Source organism: Thunnus maccoyii, chromosome 10, assembly GCF_910596095.1.
Source record: "Thunnus maccoyii chromosome 10, fThuMac1.1, whole genome shotgun sequence".
NCBI lineage: Eukaryota > Metazoa > Chordata > Actinopteri > Scombriformes > Scombridae > Thunnus > Thunnus maccoyii.
Genome location: NC_056542.1, coordinates 10,785,709 through 10,809,586, shown reverse-complemented (window position 1 = coordinate 10,809,586; position 23,878 = coordinate 10,785,709). Strand labels below are relative to the sequence as shown.

Here is a 23,878-nt window from a genome sequence, read left to right as displayed (position 1 = left end):
AGTCAGGTAAAAACCAAATCCATTTACCTTGTAGATAACAGTCAATTTTATATGAATGACTCTCCTAAGTCAACCTGGGGTATATGATTTTAGGAAATCGCTATTTGCAAATAACTTTCAATTCCTTTCCAGCTTAAATCAAGTTTTTCAGAAAATTCTCTTTGTGGTATATTGCATCTGGCTGAGTGGCCTTTATTGCGCTGGCTCTCAGGTGGGCTTTTATATGGGAAGGCCGGACCCCGGGGTCCTGTGTCGCCTCTGGCTTATATTAAGACAGACACCGAAGTGACGATCTCCCCCAATAGCCTGACTCTCTCACTCAGCGATTCCTCTAAGTGAGTTACCTGTCTAGGAAGGTCGCTTAGATAGAATGAAACACTCACTTGTCACTTTTATTAACCCTCTTATACCCCCTTTCCCCCACCCAACCACCCCAACACCCCCACCCCCCCCCCCCCCCCCCCCACCAAACCCCACAACCTCGTACTATCGCTCTAACCCTCTATTCCCACCTAACAAAATCCCTATCTTTCTTTTCTTTTCTCCCCTACATTAACCCGCAATTCTCCCTATCACACCCCCTAAAGCCAAAATCATCTCCGTTTTGCATAATGCTCCACTTAAACTGATAGCAGTGACATGAGCAGGAGGGCACTGGGAGTGAGATGGAGAGAATGGGGAAGTGATGAAGCTTTGTCCTCTCTCGCTCTCACTCACTCTCACTCTGTCTCTCTCCCTTTGCGGCTGGCTGTATATGGAATCAGCTTTGTGTCAATCTCGTGAAAATGTGAGAAAATAGTAAAAAAAAAAAAAAAAAATCCCATCAAAATTTTAAAGAGCTCTGTAGGTGATGACTTCAGATTGCTTGTTTTGTCCAACCAACAGTCTGAAACCAAAAGGTATTTAAATTATGATATAAAACAGAGAAAAGAAGCAAATCCCGACATTTGAGAAGCTGAAACCAGAAAATGTTTTGCTTGATTATTTTATTGTTGTTTTATAATTGTTTTATTAATTTCCTGTCTATTGACTTCTCATGTAAATGATCATTTCATCCCTGATTTTTTAACTCAGCAGTTAAAGTTTGTGGATATATTCACTTTCAAGACTATTCCATATTTAAACCACCCTTAAATACTCAATAAAAATGAAACACTATCTTGTAACACATGGACAATGTGTTATCATGAATCAAAATCACTTTGACGACATAATAGACCTCCCGCCTTACATCACATCTCCTCTTGCTTCCAAGAACCACACTTGACTAACACAAGCCAGTGGTTGAAGGGAGTAAAGCTTATTAGATGGATGGGCAGGGTATACTATGTACTGTGTGTGTATTTGTGTGTCTGTGTGTGTGCTGACAAGGAAGAGGAGGGGTGGTGAAGTGAGTATATGGCTTCATGAGAGCAAGCCTAGTGGGGGACTACATTAGGAAGGGGTTGTGTCCTGCTCATGGGACAAGGACCAACTGCGACCTTGTGGATAATAACAGCCACCAGGGGTCACAGCTATGGAATCAGATTTCTGTCAATACCAAGCCGGTATTTCCGGCTCTGAAAAGTGAAGCCAATTGCTAGTTTCAAGTCTTCAATACAGCATGATATTCATTTTGTAAATTATGGTCCCATTAAATTTAAATTTGACAATAAAGCAGGGTATGCTATAGGGCGTGGCTACGTAGCCGTCACTATTTGAGTATGTTTTCAGTTCATGAAAGTTAATTGCAAAAATTTGGTCACCTAAAAGTCTTGTTCAGCATTTGGTTGTTCTAAACGACCCTCTAAGGAGTCGGATGTTCAGATTTTTCAGTAAGTACATTTTGTTTTAATGGTTTTAATGGCCCATTTTTCGCTAGCAAAGATTAGCATTAGCATTATCACAGTTAACGATAGACTGTAAATGCACCGTGCTAACCAAGCTACTGGCTAGCGTTATGGTCAGCTCCACCCTCTCATCCAAATATGGTCACTTCTTATAACTTCTGGCTCCAAAAAGCCAAGATGGCGACAGTCAAAATGCCAAACTCAAGGCTTCAAAACATGAGTCCACAAACCAACAGGTGACGTCGCAGTGGCTACACCCATTATTTTTATAGTCTATGGTCAGTACAATCAAACAAAATTTCTTAAAATATCAAACAAAAATTAGAATTTGAAAGAGAATAAAACTCACTGAAGCAAAAAATGTCATCTCAAAAGTAAAATGTATAACTTGCAAACAAATTACCTGTGTAATTGTGTAAACTTACTTTTTTGATAATTAGTTCTTTTGTTTACAGTTCCCTCTGCTTCTTTCTCACTGATCAGACTTTTGCCCTCATTGTCAGCTTTGCGGTAATGCTGCCAGCTCTCTCGTTTGCACTGCCTGACTGTTATGCGTGGGCAGGTTTTTTTCAGGGGTGCATCCCCATTGGCTGATGAGGTTTGAGTGACAGCTTAGTGCCCAAGACATTGTTTTGGGGGACAAAGACACCCCTAAACAGTGGCACTGAACATTCACTACCCACTAAACTTTACTAAATTCCTAAAAGATCAATAAAGTGTAAGTACTGATCATATATGTTATCTGTGCTGTACTAGACATTTTGTGTTTTGTTGTGTTTTTTTAGAAGTAAAGCTAAGCTTTGCTAAGTAAGTTAGCTTCTACCTTATTAACGTTAGCTAACTTGCTATCTGTTGGGGCTGGGTGATTAATCAAATTTTAATTTCAATTACAATTTTGGCTTCTAACAATTATGAAAACAGGATAATTGAGATGAAATGATAATTGTGCTGCTTCCGTTTCACTATGATGCTCTCGTTTTGTCTTGTGTTATATATCCAGCGCATCGTGTGCTGAAGCAGGTGGACAGCGCAGTGAGATACAGACAAGCAGGACGGAGCTCTTCCTCACAGGCGAATGTGTCTGAATATAACAAACAGTCAAACGTTCAGCAGTGGAAACTGACTTATTTAGACAGGCTACAGGCTACTTTGTTCTAGTTTCAGTCAGACTTTGGATGCTATTATTTTAGATACAAGGATGCTTCGCTCCGTTTAATGATCTCTCCTTTCATCCAGCCGCTCAGCGCCGTGCTTCGGCTGCAGTCTGTTATTGTGCACATGCTTACTTGTAAAAAAAGCTGATTAGAAACCTAGACACATGTATACATAGCAGAGAAATCAATGTTTTCCAGTGAGTAAAATCTACCTGTAAAAACCAGATGTCTCTAATCCCATACTCCGATTATAAAAAGCAGGTTACTCCTTCACATGACAGTTAAGAAAATCAGCTTCTGGAGAAAACCGACTGTAACCTGGTTACTCGAGTGCATGTAAACACACTGCAGGATAATAAAAGTCAATGATCTCTGTCAAACCTCTCACTTCTCAAAGTACCATAATGAATTATTATTATAGTCGGCTATAGATCACTCTCCACACAACATGCATCTTAACAATCAAGTATGTATGAGAGAGGAGAGAGAGAGAGAGAGAGAGAGAGAGAGAGAGAGAGAGAGTTAATTAAGTTAATTGTAAGACAAAATATATTCATACCAGGACAATGATCCATGCTGCATTCTTATTCTGCAGTTTCAGAAGGAGCAGGTTGATTTGGCGGTGTGTTTACCATGTCATCTCTCCTCCTTTTCCTACCAAAAAGGAGTACCTAAAGTAAAAACAAAAGTAATGTACAATTAAGACTGATCATGGCAAAGAGAAAAACAAATTTAAAAACAACTAAGGAGTGAAGGCCTAATTATTTGAACCTACGGGTTTCTGGCTTTGTTTTGTGTATACAAAACACAAAGGGCACAAAATCAGGACTACCCAAGTCCATTAATGCCTCACCTGCAAGTAAAACACACACACACACACACACACTCTTCATTGTTTACTAGCCAAATCTAATACCAGCTAACACTGGTTATCAAACATTAGCTACATTAGATTATTAGTCTATATCTTACAGACAATTGTTAATGTAAACCAGGCTTTGCAGTGAAATCAAAGAGCAGATAGAAAACTTTACCTGATGATAAAATGGGTGCTACAAATGTCAGTCCAGTGGTAGTCAACACGTTTAATAGCCTGCAGCCATAGACGCCACCGGTTGCTCTAAAACAGTCGTGATCCTGTCAGAACTCTGTCGAACTTGAGTCCTGTGAGAGAGATTTAAATAGTGGTTATCATTTGATGTACTTCTTGTATATATTATACATGTTACACAAAAGGTGTTCTTAAAAAAGTGCTCAGTGTTAGTTTATTATTACACCTACATTATTCCAAATACTTTCATGCATCTGTGTCTATTTTAAACTTAGCTCCTTGCTGTGTAAAATGAGACAGTTGATTGTTTAAGTTAGTTTATGTTGTTTTCTGAGCCAGTGATAGGACAAATCATAGTTATGTAGATTTCTATGTCTCTTTAATGTGTTGATCTGACAAACTTTTAGAGGATAGTGTTGTTTGTTCTTCAATTCAGTGTGATGGCAATGTCACTTTGTGATGCTGTTTTGGTACACACCTGTGTGCTGTCATTCTGACATAAATTGTCATGAAGACATACTATTCCTAGACTAGTTGAACTCTTGACCTTTGTTTCTATCTGAGGAATGTCCACTAACCTGTAAGGTTAACTATAGATATTTTCAGATCCTGTACAAGGGTACTTAAGAACTTCCTGAGCGCCAACTTGTCAGAGAGAGAAAAGGTAACTAGGTGGTATGTATTCTCTGTCTCTCAAAAAGATGATGCATTGTACTTCTGATTGTATTATTTGATTACATGATTTCATAACCTGTCAATGCTCTCTTTGTGTGTTTATTGAATGATTGAGCAATTCTCCTCAATAGTCCGTTGTTGTCGATTCTGACAACCAAACACACAACAACCAGACATTTTGATGCTGGTAACGGTTTTAATTCGATGTTTAAAGCTTGCTAACTTGTCCAGATGGCTGGGGCAAAACGCCACTTCCGTTGCCAACATGCACACGCACATTTTTGATGACATCGGCTGTAAAAAGGTCTATGGGACAACTCCATTAGGTTAGACCTCACTCAGCCTCCACTGATTCCCATGGCAAATTAGCACATTTTTTTAAAAAAAAGCTATCACATGCACTTACATATCTAACCAAAAATGGAAACAGGCCCTTATGGTCAGACCCATGCGTCCGTTTGCATGTGTGCTCCTTCACGCACAAGTGCACACACAGTACACTAACAGTGAACCTACTTAGCTAACAATCGTTATAGATAGCAAGTTTGCCAACATTAATTAGGTAAAAGCTAACTTAACTTCAGTGAGTTTTATTCTCTCTCAAATTCAAATTTTTGTTTGATATTTGAAGTTTTGTTTGATTATATTGACAGAAATCTGATTCCATAGCTGTGACCCCTGGTGGCTGTTATTATCCACAAGGTCGCAGTTGGTCCCTTGTCCCATGAGCAGGACACAACCCCTTCCTAATGTAGTCCCCCACTAGGCCTGCTCCCATGAAGCCATATACTCACTTCACCACCCCTCCTCTTCCTCTTCAGCACACACACAGACACACACGGTACACAGTATACCCTGCCCATCCATCTAGTGAGCTTTACTCCCTTCAACCACTGGCTTGTGCTAGTCAAGTGTGGTTCCTGGAAGCAAAAGGAAATGTGTTGTAAGGCGGGAGGTCTATTATGTCGTCAAAGTGATTTTGATTTATGATATAAGACATTATCCGTGTGTTACAAGATAGTGTTTCATTTTTATTGAGTATTTAAGGGTGGTTTAAATGAGGAATAGTCCTGAAAGTGAATACATCTACAACTACTGATTAAAAAAAAAAAAAATCAAGAATGAAATTGTCATTTACATGACAAGTCAAAAGACAGTAAATTAAGTAATTTAAAAAATAGATTAATTATGTAAGTCAAGTAAAAATGCAGATTAAACTACTTATTAATTAATCAAAAAATTAGCAAATTGATTTTTAATTAAAAAGCAATGACAACAACGTAACTTTAATGTCAACTGTCTATTTTCTCTTGATCAGATGGTGCTGCCTTAGTCATGAATATTGAGCATTATGTAAGTTTCTCAGGATGAGAGCATCTGCCAGATAAATGTGAATAATAATATCTGCAAATTTTAGGGGGATATACAAGATTTTCACCAAGCCGCAGCATTTTGCATATACACAAATGACACTGTCGATTCTAAATGAACTTATCCCAGCTGTCAAAATTCATTCAGTTTACGTATACGATATTAACAAGAAATAATGCGGGAATCTGAAAAGAGACTTTTCAAAGATTTCAGAGAGAAAACAATGAAAGAGACTAGGACTTTTGACATCTCTATCTATCTTTCCTCGTGTGACATGTTCTTAAATATTCCAATCGAGAAGTGGGCAGAGACACAACACAACCTCATGAATTCAAATGGCGGATGCCCGGAATGCCAATGGTTTCAGTCTTTCCTGCTGCTACCAATTTATATTTTCCATATGGGTCCTTAAACGACAAATGGAAGTCAGTCCGTGCCCTTCTATCCCTCCCTGCTTCCCCCCTGGGGACAAAGGCGGTCAAAAGTCAAGGAAATTCTGATTCCTCAGCACAGCACACCAAGGGCACCTAAACACAAACCAAACAGCTCCCACAATGCCTCGGTGTTGGCAAACTTGGACTCCCTCCCTCAGAGATCTGCTAGTATTCTAAATGGTAATTATTACACACACACACACACACACACACACACACACACACACACACACTCGCGGGCGTGCATACACACTACCTGGACTGTACAGATGAGATGCAAAAGACAAAGAGGAGAAAGGGAGGAGTTCAGGGAGAGGCAGAAAAGAAAATGAGGTGTAGTAAGAAAAAATGGAGGAAGTGTAGCAAACCAGAAAAAAAGTGGGAATGCAAGAAAAAAAAAAAGTGGTGGATATGTAAATGTGGAGTCAGAGAGTTCAGGAGGAGAGAGGAGGTATAATGTGCTGAGCTGACCTGGGGGCCGCGGGGCTGAGTGTCCAGGGGCCAGTGGGGGACGGTGGCCAGATCTCAGTGGTTATCATTATGTTGAGGGGGAGGTCTTCGCCGTCCTTCTCTCAATCCCTCCCCCCCTTCTATCTCAGACTCCATTTCTCTCCCAGGGCAAAGGTGAGGCGGCCTGGGGAGTGGTGGAAGGTGAAGGGTAACACAGGGCGGGCGCGGGGTCGGTGGCTGTCGTTAGCGATGCAGCTTGACCTGCTCACCCATAACTTGAAGTTTTACTCCCCAAGTTTCTTCTTTTTTTTTTTTTTTGTGACACACTGTCTCGTTCTCTCACCGCTGCAAGACCAAGCCGGGATAGATAAAAAGTCCCCTCCTGAATTTTAATAGGTGAAAATGTTTCATTGAGGGAACTTATTGGGGGAAGTTTGCCAAAAAGTCTTGGATAGAATCAAAAACAGAAATAAAATAAGATGATGAATTGAATCAGATTCATTTGAAAGGGAAATGTTATGCAATTTTATCTATGTATCTCTGCGCACTATACAAATATAATAAGGATGCACGATAATATCAGTACATCATTGGTATCGGCCAATAAAGGCTTTAAAATGAAATATTGGCATCGGCCCGAGATGAACATTTTTGCCAATTCGTCATCTTCTCTTCTGCCGCCTGGCTGTGCTTCCCTCTGCGCACTGTTTCACCTTGACGATCCCGGTGCTTCCTCCGCAGGCTCAACTTCACTCAGCTGCCCAACAGACCCACTGCTTCTTCTCGCTTTAACCTGAATAACAAACCGGGGGTCAGTGCTCTGGTTGGATCCACACAGAGAGCCGGGGCTAGCTGGAGGGCTAGCGGAGACTAGCTGGCTGTGCTTCCCTCTGGCTATGTTGCGGCTAACGCTCTGCTAGCCTTCAAGCTAGCCCTAGGAAAACACCTCTGCTGACAGGATGTACCCCTCTGTTTGAAAAAAACTGCTTCGTTTTGGATTATAATGACGGTTGGGAACCAGCGCATTAGGTGCATTACCACCACCTTCTGCTTCAGAGTGTGGGTCAGAGATTAAATCCTATCCTGTCTGTCTAATAAACTCGAAGAAAACTCTACTGCTTGACCCGCATTGGCAGGTTCCTTTAAGTTTTAATGCTGAGCTCTTGAACTCCAGTCTTTTTGTTTGTCCTCATTCGTTCTTTATTCATATATTGTCTTTCTGGATCATACTTTATTATGCATGCATAATAGTCTCCTGAAAAAAATATGAACATATATTGGTATCAGCATCGCCAATCGGCCAAAATGAGTTGGAAAATATCGGCATATCGGTTATTGGCAAAAAAATCCATTATCGTGCATCCCTAAAATATAGTATAATTTCATCTTTGAAGAGAACTCTGTGATGAGTCCTATGGTTTTTTGCAGCTACAGAAGTTCAGTAAATGATTCGAGATTAAATTAATCTTATTTCATCTCATCCAGGTTTCTAGTGCCAGATGATTCTACAGATTCTAGAGGTTGTAAAAAAAGGGGGCAGAAAAGAGAGAAGACAGGAGTTCAAGTGGGAGATGAGAAGGTAGAAGGACCCTTACACCTTAGATCTATGAGATCAAACATACACACACACACATGCCTGTCTAAAACACATGGCACTTTCCACAGATTAGAAATCATCTCAGTTTACAAAAGCTTTGCTCCACAAAAGGTGTTCTTTTCACAGAGGCAAGGCCGCCAGGCGCAAAGAAGAGCCCCAGGCCCTTTCATTGTCAGCTCTTTCTTTTCTTTTCTTTGCCGCCAACAATACCACCCTCTTTATCAGCGCAATTACAGCACAAACAGACTCATCATTGGCCCAACTGTCCTCTCCTCTCGCCTCCATTTCCACAAGCAACCTAATTAGTCCTAAAGAGAGAAAAGCCGATGAGCAGAGAAGAGTAGAGAGGCAGAGAGAGAAAAGACCAGCTATCATGTCCATTTGTGTGTGTTTGGAACAGCAATTGTATTGTGTGCCTGTGTATGACTGTATTTTTTCCCCTCTCTGTTTTTTCCCCTTTCTTTTTTTTTGTTGTTGTCCTCACTCTTTCTATCTCCTTTTTTTCCAGAGAAAGAAAGCCTTCAAAGGAGCGATTGTGCGGAGCGGCTGAAGTGGTCTGTTGGTAAGCGGACAGCAGAGCAACACAACAAACATGGCTGGCACTAATCAGGGCCCCGGCTAATGTAAACAATGTCATTTTTTGCCCTTAATGAGCCAATTTTCCACAGATACGAGAGGGCTAACAATTGGGGCAGCGCCTTTGATGTGATTCATCTGAAGGTTTGTTTGTGATCGCTTGGCACTTTTTGTTGGAAGCCCTGCGCCCAGCTGCTTTCATCTACCCCTGAAAAGGGAGAGCCACGACTCACTTGGGTACAGAGGGGGGGTGGGGGGGAATAAAAATAATAATTTTCTTTTCTTTCCCTTTTTTTTTTTTTTTTTAAAAAGACAACCACCCTCCCCCCTTTTATTATAAACTAGTCCTAATCAGCTGACCAGCCTCCTCCTTCTGGTCTCCCTCCCCTTTAGCCACACATACACACACACACACACACACTTCTGTGAACACGCATACATATACAAGAGCGAAGGAGCATCGTCCAGGAGGGATAAAAAAAAAAAAAACGAGCATCGTTCGTGCCGGGTGTCTATAGCGATCAAATAGCGAACTCATTAAAAGGCGCCCTGGTGTGCGAGCGGTGGACACTGACAGGGCCTTCATTAACATGGTGCTGACAAAAGGTGAGACAGACCAAAGAGGCAGCCGGCGGGCCAGGTGTGTGTGCCGCGGCGCCTTTCAAGATGGCACCATAGCCAGAGGCAGGCGGGCTGGCAAGCACACTCCATCAAATGGCATACTGACCAAGAACAAGCTTGTTCTGGTGAGAGAGAAACACAGAGAGAGAGAGAGAGAGAGTCTGATAGAGAGATAAAGTGTTTTTCTGTGCGAACTTAATCCTCCAAACTTCAAGTCGAGCTAATCCTGTCATATTCCTTACGAGCAAAGATCCATTTCATGAAGCAGATCACAAAAGCAAGGCTCTCCAATAAGTTCCTGGATCAGTTAAACACGTCTTGTGCTGATTATCATAATAAAGTGAACTCTTCAAAGTTCAGAAAAAGGCCACAAGAACACACAAATAACAAAACAAGAAAGGGGAGAGAGGGAGGGATATTGATGCAATGAAGGTAGTCAAAGGTAGCGACCCAAAGGCAATACATCGCCTCATGTCCAGGCCTATTCCAATCAATCACTGGAGCTGAAGTGAAGTCAACTCCAGGCTAGTCAGTCAGCCAGGCCCCCATTTCAAGCACATATATACATACACACATACACAAACACACACACACACACACACACACCTCTGCCTGCCTCTCTGGCCATGAGTCAGGGGCCCTCTGGGGCCAACCACAAACACACACCCTGCACCTGCTGGGCCCTGCAGTTACCAGCTGTCAACTCCACGTGTTCTGTGCCGTCTGTTTAGTGTGTGTGTGTGTGTGTGTGTGTGTGTGTGTGTGTGTGTGTGTGTGTGTGTGTGTGTGTGTGTGTGTATAAAGAGTAAAGGGTTGCAGCAAAGTTATACACCTCAGCTGGGCCATGAACAGAGAGGATGGAAATGATAAGGGACCTTCAAGGACATTTACCTGCATCCCACAAATGTTCAAATCCAAACCATCTACAAACAGCAGCATGTTTTTGTTTGACAATTGTTGATTTTTGTGTTTATTAAATGGATATGAGCAGTTTTGTTAACCCATAGAAGAGCATCGAATCCTTAAATCACATCAGACATTTTGAGATTTTAATGACAATAGCAACTTATACATACTGGAAAACCTTTTAAAGATTAGGGCAAAGGGATATTAAACTGTTAAACTCCAATTAGACAATTAATTTATTAGTTGCTTGGCAGGATATTGTCAACATCAAGCAAAAATGTCAAACAGTGGCTGGTTCCTGCTCCTCAGATGTAGGGATTTGCTGTTTTTCTTTGTTTTAATTCATTGTAAACTGACTAACTTTGATTTTGGACTGTTGGTCGGGCAAAACAAGCTATTTAAAGACTTCTCTGGGCACTGGGATTTAGGGTGCCTGGGGGTTTGAAGCTCTGACCATGAACCACAACGTCCCTAATTGTGAGTCTGACCAGCTGACCTTTGTTGCATATCATTTCTCCCTCGTTTCCTGTCACCTTTCTACCATCGACTATATAATGAAAAATATCAATCGTCCCCAAAAAACTGTAAAAACTTGTAATGTGCATGTTTTCAGATATTTTACAGACTAAACAATTATATATCTTTAATAATCTATTACCACTTTGCAGCCTTACATCACTGCTGTTACTGCATGATATGATACTACATGATATACAGTAAAAAAAAAGTGCAAACTAACAACTGATGCACCCAGTAACAGAACAAATAACTATTAACCAGTAAAATGGATCGTTTTGGTGGAAAAATAAGACACATTATAGTGTTTACCTCTAGGGCATGACCTTAATCCTGAGCTCCTTCCCCACCTCTGTAAGGGACAGAGAGATAGGAAGCCAGGCTCAGGCAACAATGAAAAACATGTCTAGTTTGGGGGGGGAGGAATCAATAATGTGTTGTGATGTGAAACTGATTCCCCACTGGATTTCGCCGTGCTCTGTGCAAGCCTATTCTCTGTGTGGCCCTGAGGTAAATAGTGTACTTTGTTACAGTGTGTAGCAGTAAGCCTTGGAGACCTGTGCGCCGATTAAGCCGTACTGGAGCACATTAGCCCAGGCCATGTCATGGCAGGCTGAAACAGGCATGGCATGGAAGGGAAAAAGGATGAAGAGAGAGAGACCACCAGAGGGAAAGAAAGGGATCAAAAGAGAATAAAATGAAAGAAAAACCGGATGCAAGGGCAAGGAGAGGAGAGAAAATGTGAGGGGAGGAGTACAAAAGGAATAGAGAAAGCATAAGAGAGAAAAAAAAAGTGACAGAGAGAGAAGAAAGAGCGACAGAAATGACATTTGTGTGACTTCGTGTCATACAGAGCTTGTGCGTGCATCATCATCATCACACGAGGCGTCATTCCTACACAGATGCATTCTCACGTACCGAGAAATGTGTAGCAAACCCAAGACGCTTCATGGTGTCACTGCTGACAGTAAAGAGAAAGACAGTAGGGATGGCTAACAGGAGTGATAGAAGGGTGGAGGAGGATGAGAGGAGGAAAAGAAACAGGACAGGGGTGGAAGAGAGTGACAAATTCCCTGCTGATGACTATTTACAGGCTATTCCCCCTCACTGCAGAAACCTGAAGCCTCAACCCCCTTTCTCATTTTCTCCTCTTTATTTATCCCTCTGTGGTAAATTTGTCACTTTTGCATAATCGTGCTATACACTGGTGTGGAGTGGTGTGAGGTGCTGGTGGAAGTGGGATGGCAAGATGAGCAGCCCAAGGTGTGATGGAGAAAGTGGGGAGGGTAATGGAAGGGAGGACAGAGAGGAGTTGATAGTGGCAATTCCTTCTTCAATCTCTGAGGGAGAAAAAAAAATATATCTGACCATCTTCCTAACCACCATCACCCCCCAACCCCCTCTCTTGTTCTGTCCCCCTTTGCCCCCTGTCACCCACCTCTCCCCTCCATCCCTCCCTCTTGTACACCACCCCTCCTCTCTTTTACTCTCTTCTTTCTCTCCTATGCCCACCCCTCCACATACCCCCCCCCCCCTCCTTGTCTCTCCAGGAGGCAGTTGTCAATCAAGTGCGTCTCCCACAATCCCTCTGGAGCTCATTGTGCCCGCGGTCGCTGGCGGAGGCAGGCGTTGCGAGGCGGCGGAGAGCCGCAGATGGAGGGAGCGCTGTCAATCATTGTCACTAATTATTAATTTCTGTCACTCAGGCCCCCGTGGCAGCCACATAGCGGGGGCCTCTCACTCTCCGTCTCTCTCCCTTCCTTCTCCATCCTCCTCCTCCTCTCCACTCATTCAGCGAGTCGGTCTGCATTCCCCCTGTCCCTCCCATGTTCGGTCCCTCTCTGCCTCCCTTGTCCCTCGTTAAAGTCTCTGCCTCTCCTTCGCCTTTGCCTCTTTCGTTCGGGTCGCCTGTTGTTTCCATTTCTCCTTCCTCTCGCTCTCTTTCACGCTGCAGTCCATACTCTCTCCTCTCTCTCTCTATCTCGCCACTCCCAGGGTGAGTTGATTTGGTATGCCACCCCAGCCGCAAAAAGTTCAACCTTTCATTATGTGGTGCACGTGCACTCAGAACTGCCCCCTCTCCCCTCCTCTCCTCTCCTCTCCCATCACCAGGTCAGTCCCCTTGACTCTCTGCTCCCTTTTAATTGTATTCTGCCCTCCACCCCTCTCAGCCTCTCGTTTTCCCCATCTGACCCCCCCCTCCAACGCACCGCGTCCGACTTCTCCTCTAATTCCTGAAGAATCCCAAAAAGACATTAAAAGGACCTGCTCAGCTTCTTTTTTTAAAAAAAAAAAAAAAAAAAAAACAAAGACTAGCCAGGTCTCTGCAAGGTTCTGATTTGATTCGGTGAACTTGGTGTTTTCAATTTGCACACTGCCTGTGATGTCACTGTGATGGCGGCTAATGAGGGAGGCCTGACCCGCATGTAGTTGCGACTGAGAATGGGGCCGGTCCACTCCGCTAAGGGTTCTGATCCGCTCCCACCCTCACCTCATTACCAAAGGTGGTGGGTTGGGAAGCAAAGAAGAGAGAGATAGAGGGAGAGAGGGAGCAAGTGAGAGAGTTGGTGATTAGGAGTTAGAGCACACACGCACACACACACACACACACACACGGTCATTCACATTCATGAAAACACACTGCATACACACAGGCCCACATCCAAATATTCCCATGCCATGTACGCACACACAAATGCATGCACGCTTACTTATACTAACTCACACACACACGCACATCTACGTCACATCATTATACACACAATCAGGTGCATTCATCTAATAATATGCCCACATAAGCATTTTAAGTAACACACACGTACACGTAAACACACACATGCAGCATCTCTTATTTTATACACACTCATTTACACACACACACACACACACACGTCAAATAACACCTGCACACTTTTTGCAGTCACATTTTGCAGCTCACTTACATAAACACACAAATGCATTCACTGTCCCTTAAATTTACACACATGCACATGATTTCACATACACACAGTCAGGTGTACACACTCTCTTCAAAACACACACTCTACACACACACACTATATACATCTCCTCCCCCGTCTCCACCAGGATTACTATTCGCAACAGACCTATGCTACTCTAATGAGGGGCCAAGGAACAGGCCAGCTGGACACCACTGATCCCTCACCTCCCTCCTCCTTCCATCACTCCATCTATACCTCTCTCCATCCACCCATCCACCCACACACACCCCCCCCCACAAGCCCTTGCATGCCCCACAGTCCTGCTCTGCATACAGCCATTAGCACCCCTCTACCCCTAACCTTCTGTCTCTCTCTGCACCCACCAGCCCCTCCTGCACCCTCCCTCTATCCCTCCTTCCCTCCCTCCCTCCCTCCTAGTCCCTGTCTGCCTTCTTTCCTCCGTCTACTCTCCTTCCTGTCGCTCTCTTTTTCTCGGCACCTGTCACTTTTCCCTGTCTTTCCCATCTCTGTTGTTTCTTTTCTTTCTCTTTCTCCATCTCCTCTTTCTCATCTCCTCTTACCTGTCACTGTCTTTCTCTTCCCATCTGATTGTCTCTTTACTCCCTTTATCTACCATCCCTCTCTCCGTCGCCAGCCACCTCTCTCTCTCTCTTTTCCTCAGCGTGTGTGTGTGTGTGTGTGTGTGTTTGTGTGTGTGTCAGCATTCAGCACCTCAGTGGAGACAGGGTTTATTGGGGTAATGCATTTATCACTGCTGCAAGCCAGGGCCTCACCTCCTTCTTTGAGCCAGTGAGTAATGAAAATGGGATCACTTCTGACAACACTCTGCAACACACACAAAGACTCACACAAATGCACTCCTGCGAACACAAACACGAAAACGCATATCCATGCTTATCGTTACAAAATGCTCGGATTTAAGCACACGTGTTGATAGACAACAACACCGGTGCAACCCCGAATCTCCAGAAATAAGCAGGCATAAAGACGCTTGCATGCATCAGTGTCTCTTTCACATGAATTGGCAATTTCTAATGAGATGGCCTTTTGTTACTGATTCTTTGTTTTTGAGAAATTGCTGTGAAAACAGTTGCTTTGTAGTTAATTGATCACTCTGGGCAGCTAATTATCAGTGCTGCTTTAATTACACAGGGATGAGAGGCACACAAGCTGGAGACTATCCATGTTAATCTGTGAGGAACAGAAATAGTTATGATATAGCCTAAATCTCAATAAACAGGGATATTTAAATGTCCCCCTGAGTTAGATTATCTTCTCATCTGCCGAGACAGGTTTCATTTTGCTTACTTAATATCTCTTTGGCAGGAATGAGAAATAGATCTATGGAAACTATGAAGACCTATAGAAGATCTAAAGTTGGGGTTATAGAGATGCGTAACATTTCAACAAACTCAATGTCATGCTCATATACACAGGACTTTGATCAGCTCTCTCACAGTAGACTAGTTTAAATCGTGGTTTATACTGTCTTATTGCCAAATCCTAGTCTAGTATAAAAACAATGATACATGTGCAGATTATGAACTATGCTATGGTGACAGTGTTTCTAATCTATCTCAAATATATGTTTGGTTTCTTTTAACTTATCAGCAAACATATAGAAGTATGTACCTATGATAAGCTAATGGACGATGTTTAGGTCGGGATCTATTCTTGAGTGTATCACTTCAGTGCTGACAGTACTCAGCCTCAACCTGAAGTACTGCATCATGTTGCACTGGCAATTACACTTAAGAGTACACTTCTGCATATTAAATCAAACTGATTGTTTTTTTTTCTTGGACAGCTTGTGCTACAAATGAAGCCTTAATGATCCCAACCCTTATCTGAATGCCCCTGGTTGTCTTCAATAGCCCCCGAGCCATAATATGAAACACCATCTCCATGAGTTCCATCGTTTACTGAATTAAAAATTACAAATTTCAAGTGGAATTGAGAAGCAACATATCCAACTATTTCAGCAGTAGTTTTCTAAAGAGAAAGAAAGCAGGTAGGGATCAAGTGCTAATGGCTAGGGGTGCTTGTCTAATCCCATTTGGTCTGGCAGTGTCGGGAGAGTGGGGGGAGGTCTTCACCAGTTTAAAACGATACCATCACCACAGGTATTCCAGCTAGGCTCTGATTGGCCTTGACAGAAGAAAACATCGCCGCAGCAAACAACTCAAGCACCTCCCACTACATCAAACTCGAGAGGACAAGGTCAGATCAGCAGCGACATAAAGTTTAATCTTAGAAAACAAACTTCTATTCAAACTGCACCCTTAAACGCAGTGTATCGTAGCAGAGGAGAGCGTTGCTAATACACCAAGTGGTGCGTGGAGAGCCTAAGTCAAAGGACTGCTGACTAATGTGCCGAAATGGCTGGAAATACTCTGTGGTATTGCAGATGGCAGAGGTATTTGTTATTCATATGGCCCTCAAGGTGCATCCACAAGGCTTGCGTGAAAGTGTGTGTCTGCATGTGCATGTGTGGATGTCTATGTGTGTATGCTTTTGTGTGTGTGTGCTGCATCCACACTGCTGAGGATGCCATTAATGCTTGCTGCTGATCGCCCTCCCACATTTAAATAACAATAGTGCAGTCAGAGAAAGCATCGGTGTGAATCCAACCCGCAAAACACCCAGGAGCTGCAGGCCCCACTCCCGCTGTGTGTGTGTGTGTGTGTGTGTGCTTATGTGTGTGTGTGCGTGCATGTTTGTGTATATGTGTGAGTTAAGGTGCACTCGCTTGCGCTCAAACATCCACACACACATGTGAGCCTGAGAAAAGATAGTAAGACAGACACAGGGAAGGGGAGAGAGTAAGACAGCAAGGGAGAGAGAGTGAGGAAGGCTGCAGCGGAGACTAAAATACACGTAGTCCCTGTGTTGTGCAGATAGGTTATGTGATGAGAAACTGCAGGTCCAGGGAGCTGCCCCATTAGCAGGTACTGGTGGCCCTGGATCTCTGTGTGTGGATGAGCTGCCTGTCTTATACATTGAATATAGCACTGAACCAGAGGTGGACAGTCAGTACTCTACTGACTGTTTTATACTTTGGGGAATATTATTTTACTCCACTTAATGATGAGACTAAATTAAATTATTATATGTTCCAGACAGGATTTCATAACAGGGCTTGTTGTATTTGCTGGCCAAAATGTTCTATATCTCGGTACAATTCTGGACCATCAATTGAGCTTCTATTAAATTACAACTATTGGAGAGTTGGCAGTTTTCAAGTGAGTCAGTCAGTCTTAGAAATTGTTTATAAAACCCTAATTAAGAGTCTTTTAACATTTCTCTTGACATCAGGTTTCGTCACCTGAGCCGTGGACTTGGGAGCAAGCTGGCTAGAAAAGCTGCCATTGCTAGCAAATACTATTTTTAAGTCTTTTATTCCAATCAGCATTTTAATCTATCATTTTATGTTTAAGTGTTTAATCCTCTGTTTTAAGTATTACATTGTATTTTCACCAGTGTACTGTAGTGTACTTTATATACTTTTATGTTACATGTTCTTATCCTACTCTTCTGTTTTGGTGCGCTAAATACAATTGTCCACTCTGGTGACCAATTAAGTGCAACTGTATTCAGTTTGACCAAAGTCTGAGTTTAAGATACTTGATTGGTTAAAATGGAACCAAGCACAGAGTTAGTGAATGTTTTCCGTCTTAATTCTTCCCCTATAAATAACAGACAATTCAAATTTTCCTGTTCGTATTAGGAAGTGACAGTAAGTGGCCTCATTAAAACAGTCTTCTTTAACAATATATTAGACACAGCAAGTGACAGCAGTCCTTTCCTTCAGCATTTTTGTCATTACAAAATCACTTGGACAGCTCATTATGACTATCACTAAACACACCGACATTCATGCAGTGAATGCAGTGAAAATATAATATCACAGACAATGCCAAGCAACAGGATTATCAGATTACTTTCAGCCTACAGGATCCACAGTTATGTTAGTCCATCTAAACACCATGAAACACACAACAAACAAAAGCAGAAGCAGGTCCACTCTTTACCAGTTTGTAATTCTGACATAATAAACGATATCCATCCATTATGTATACCCACTTATCCTGTGCAGGAGAGCAGGGAGCTGGAGGACACACATTGGACAGATCACCAGTCTATCTGACATATACAGACAAACACATCACCTATGGACAAATTAGAGAGTCTCCATTTAAGACGATCAAGATCACTTTATTTGTCCCAAGGGAAATTTGTCTTGGACATAAAGGCTGCCACATAAAAAATACATACAATTATAGTGCAGTAACAGACATTAAGTGTATAGCACAGACAAGAGCAGATATATAGTACCTTCAAATATGTGCAACACAGCACTTCATTTCACACCCTCCTTATGTCCTGAGTTTATGAGATTTACTGATAGAGGGATGAAAGTTTTTCTACTTATTCAGGCATCTTTTCCTGTATTTAACTGGAACCCTGTAGCGTCTACATGATGGGAGCAGTTCGTATTGGGAAGGGTCAGCAATCATTTTCCCAGCCTGTTTAGTCTTCTCAAAGAGCATTTGAAGGGAGGGATGTTACTTCGCCCCCATCAATTTCACTGCTGTGTGGACCAGTCTGTTTCTATTTGTGATTTTAACTTAACTGATATATTACCAAACCAAGCTGAGATTCTGTAAAGTAATAAACTCTCCATCACAGCATGATAAAATAACATCAGTACCCTCTGTCCAACCCCAAACACCCTGAGTCTGCATAGAGTCGCTGTTGGATCCTAGTGCATACAGAATTCACATCGACACTACAGTCAATACTTTTATGTAGACTAAACTTTTTAACCTCCAAACTAAAGCCAGAAATGTCAGTGTCTGTATCCATAAGTCCCAAGATGGCAGTATCATCAGAAAACTTGACAAATAAAGTGCTGGGATGACTGCTTGTACAATCATTTATATATAATGTAAACAGAATGGGAGAACTCACACGTCCTTGATGAACGCCTGTGTTAATGACTTTAGACTCAGATAATGTCTGGTTCACTCAGACCTGCTGAGTCCTGTTGGTCAAAAATGAGTGATACCACCTGACAGGGTCTGACATAACCGATGGCCTGATGGCCCGAGGCCAGTAAAAGTTTATGCAGGGCAAGTTGATTGGCAGTCACTGGCTGATCCATGCCAATCAGAATCATGGGTATACAGTTTAGGGTGAGGGGAGGACATTTCTCTTCATTTGATAACGTTAAAAGTTAGACTTTTACTGTGACTCGTTTTAAAAAAGACTGTGTGAGCGAGCTGGAAGCGCAGGCAAGCAAGAGGGAGTGAGAGAGCAGCAGTGACTGAGCGAGGAGAGTGAGCCAGCAGTAGCGACAACAAAGCAATGAATGAGAGGAATAAAACGTTATTTTCTGATTGTTTTACGGCAGTTACGTTCTGAAGCACAAATAAATAACCATCAAAGACTCAACAGATGATTTACTGTGGAGACAGACGCCCTTAGTTTCCGTTTCATTTCCCTCCTCTGCATTTCTCCTTTTCATTCATTCATTCATTACGATTCAACTCCATGTCTGTAGTGGACAGGTGGCTCGCGGAAGCAGACAGAAGGAGCTCGGAGTGAACACGCACACACAAACAAATACCATTATGTTCTGTGCTGTACTATCTTAACAAGTACATTTCTGCAGATCTCTCAGCATTGTCTCAGTTCTTGTCACAAGAGTTTATCATCAAGGTCATCCATACTCACTGAAACGTTATAAATTCTGCTCTCTTCTCCCCATGTATACCACACTCTACACAAAATATGGAGAAACCTACATTTATACACCATTAATTTACTGATCCAATATGTGCCTAATTTTATATTTTGCATATTTTTGTATTATATCACCGTTACATATCCATAACTAAAGGAAAACAATCAAATCTAAAGGCAAATTCACTGTTGTACATATTATGTATACAATGAATAAATCACCAAAATTATGGAAAAAAAAGAGAGTGATTTAAATTTTGGCGGCTGGGCCAGTGAAAATATAGAAGGGGCCAGTAAAACTCTGATCTACTGGCCAAGTGGGCCAGTAAGGAAAAAAATGGACACTGACCTGATGATATATAAGACATTTGTCTGAGCTGTGTATTATGGTTAGTATTGCATCATCAGTACCACGACTATCTTTATAGGCAAACTGATAAAAATCTAACTGTCCATTTATGTGTGACTTCAGCATTATCTTTTCTAGACATTTCATTACAATAGAGGTCAGGGCTACTGGTCTATAGTCATCATTTTCCTGGAGGTACAGGCTTTTTTGGAAGAGGAGTAATGATTGATTGATGGAACTGTATGTGAATCAACAGACCTTTGAAAGACGGAGACCCAGGTTGGTGTAAGTTCCTCTGCACATGATGCCTTATTGGTGTTTGTTCTTTTAAATAGTCTTGTGACTTCTCTGACACAAATGTCTATCCTTTGGAACACAATCATCAATTGTTATCATGTTAATGACGCTGTCAAGTTCTAAAGAGAAATCATGTGAATCAAACGTAATGTAGAAGTTATTCAAATCATTTGCCATATTATTGTCATCTGTTGTGTGCAGCGGTTTCCTAATGGGAGTCATATTTGTAATAGATTTCGTAGTGGCCCACAATTTCTTCGCATTATTTGCACAGAAGTCCTTTTCAATGGATTCCCTGTCTTATAGCTGTGTTGAGTTTCTGGTTCAGCTCTCTCTGTGTTGATCTTAGTTGCACTTGGTCCTTATTCCTGAAAGCCTTTCTAAGTAATGTAGGAGTTGTTGGGACACTGGTTTTTTTTCTTTTGAGGTATCACGGCATCCAAACAGAAGTTAAAATAAGTTGTGATGACTTCTGTGGATTTGCTCAAATCAGACTCATTGAATATGTCCCAGTCTGTGGCCAAGTCAGTGTTTCCCCTAGAATTTTTTTCCAGCACAGACACAGAGGTTGACTCACATTTCAGAACAGTGCCGCACAGAGGCTCCCAAATGCAAATGATTATTGATTTCCAAATGAAATGATATTTGGCATTAAAGAAAAGATTTTTTTGGCCCGGTGGGGCCTCTCGTTGGCCTGGTGGCCCACCAGGTCTGTACAATTATAGGAGAATCTTACAATATTGTCAGTGGACCAGACTTAAAGAGTTTTAACAAGAGGTTTGCTCCTCTTAAAGAGTGAACGGTGGATGGGAATGAGCTAAACAGTGTTGTGATCAGAATTGGACAGGATATGTGTTGTATATGTGTTCTGAATATTTCCATAGCATTTGTCGAGAATTGTTCTATTTCTAGTGTCACATTTAATATACTGTTCAAACACAGTTAAAGACAAATTTGCAATGATTGAAATGAGCACGGGAGCATCTGGTGTACGTTGCAACTGTCTATGTATGTATTTATTCAGTCTTTGGACCATGAAAGGAAACCAGACTACCTGTAGGAAACCTATGCAGACTTGGAGACACACTTGGAGAAAAGAAAGGCCCAAGCTGGCCAGTGGAACTAGTATCACAAATCTTTAGAAATAAGGAATTCTAGCACAGCAGTAATCCATGACAATATATCCATAAAAGCAGACCTGTGTTCAGTTTAATGCAAGGATAAGCACCGGGTTAGCACTCACAGTAGGGCTTTTTCAACAACAGACATTTTGACTTTTCACAGACGAAAAGCACAGGTGTGTATTAATAACAGCTCCTTTCTGTTCAGGTGCACCAGTGAGCCATGACGGTGTGACAATGAAGAGCCAGCATTCCCGATACAGCAGCTAAATGGAATTTAGTATTCAGTATTGGCAAACTCAAAAGTCATATACACTCACAGAGCACTTTATTAAGAACACCTGTGCAATCTAATGCAATCCAGTACAACAGCTCTGCCATAAATTCTAGTTTTACAAGGTTTATTTTCAGTTTTTGTTGACATTGTCAGAAAGGTGATAATTCTATTTTATGTTTACTATTGAGATCATAGTGGGTGGTGGTGGTGTACTGGACTATATTTGTTAATGTATGTGAAGCAATGTCAGTGTCAACAATGTCATCAAAAACTGAAAATGTATAAGCTTTGTGAAAATAGAATTTATAGCTGGATTGCATTAGATTACACAGGTGTTCTTAGTAAAGTGCTCCTGAGTGTACAGTTATATGCAATGAGCAAAAATTGATAAATAAACCACACAACAGAACGAAAACAGGAAAAGTGTGACCCCTTGGGGAGGGATACTTACCATAAACGCATCCTAACACTTCTTTATTTATGTCCTATTATCGTCTTCTTGGCCCACCTGTGTAATGAAGTAAAAGGGCCGTTACCTTGGTAACTGTAAGGTAGCTGTGTTTAAGATAGCTCTGGATTAACTAGCCTACTTTATACACACCTACAATTAATTATTCATCTAATTAGCGCCGTAATTAGCACAACAAAAACAACCACCTGTACTCGGATAACTGTTGAAAATACGAACTCACCGAAGGAAACGTGAATTTCTGGACAATTCACGTCGATGAGGCGGTGTAAGGCGTGTGTAAAGTAGCAATAGTAAAGTCTCACAGGGAGCTGAAGGGCTGGAAAAGTCCGTCAATACTCATCCAAGATGGCGTTTAATTTCGTGTGGCCTCTGCTGGCCATTTGGGTTTTCTTAGAGAGTTTCTTCATCAGTCTTTCCTCAAAGCTCAAACGTTTTGCTGGGTTTTCTGTCCATAATCCAAGTTTAATGAGTATCTGCTAGCGTGCCAGCTAGTAAAATTTGAACACCATGTCATTTTGATACATGTATAATATAAAAACGACTTTTAAACAACACAATCAATTATCCCTTTCTAATACGTAGCCTATTTTTTCAGTTTGTCCTTTCACTCTCCACATTTGAAGTCCTATTTCTTTTTATTGCCATATGAGATGTTTTCTATTGATCTAATGATGCTTTACTAATCTTTTTTTCACAAAAACCTTTATTGATACATCACATCTCACAGTTTAAGAATTAAAAATTGGTTCAGATAATTAACAGCCTGATTTACACCACCTGCAAATCTCCTCTCCCCTGGTAGTTGATATAAGGAGGGTGATCAAATCAAAAATTGTGAATTTAACGAAGTGATGGAAACACTGTGTATATGTTTATTTATAAAACAACCAAAAATGATTTATTTGGAGCCCTACAGAGTCGTGGAAATCTTTCATTTATTTTTTACTGTTGTGTTCTTTGTTTGCTGTGTCCAACAACTGTGAAGAAGAGTGGATAACCTTTTTTACTCAAATGTGTGTGACCACACAATATACCTTTACATCCACATTTACATAACATCTAAATAATGTGTCTTGTTCCTTCTGACCTTTAGACAAACAGCAGCTGCACCCCTCAGTCCTGTATCATGCGCATGCTTTATATAAAGCTGACTCATTGTTTGTAGTTTTTGTGGACCCAAAGGTGCACCTCATAAAGTGGATACTGAGAGTACATAGTTAGAGATGTATACTTTTGTATCTCTGTCCAAGATGTGCCAGTGCATCCTGTGTTAAATGCAATAAAAATTTTAAAAAAACTAAAATCCTCTGACATAATATAATTCCCTCAGATTCTACTCTCACTGCTTGGCCTTTTTAATCATAGGTTCCATTCTGCATCAGCATCTTTCTATCCACTTTTCATCTTTTTCCATCCATCCTACACATTTCTGGCCCTGCATCCACAACCACTGAGCACACACACACACACACAC

The 23,878-nt window shown here is 41.7% G+C and overlaps 1 long non-coding RNA gene across 8 annotated transcripts in view; it reads right to left on the bottom strand.

The window, feature by feature from the left end:
* Positions 1–23,089, bottom strand: part of LOC121905787 — a 97,319-nt gene extending 74,230 nt beyond the window's left edge. For 2 of the 8 annotated variants that reach the window (XR_006098465.1, XR_006098466.1), the window contains exons 1-5: positions 22,625–23,085; positions 22,384–22,440; positions 4,018–4,147; positions 3,759–3,836; positions 3,543–3,654 (exon numbers count right to left, since the gene is read on the bottom strand). This is a non-coding gene — a long non-coding RNA (uncharacterized LOC121905787). Of the gene's footprint in view, positions 1–3,542; positions 3,655–3,758; positions 3,837–4,017; positions 4,148–22,383; positions 22,441–22,624 lie in introns of all 8 variants that reach the window. The other 6 variants (XR_006098464.1, XR_006098467.1, XR_006098463.1 and 3 more) reach the window with 6 other exon arrangements.
* Positions 23,090–23,878: the final 789 nt, after the last annotated feature.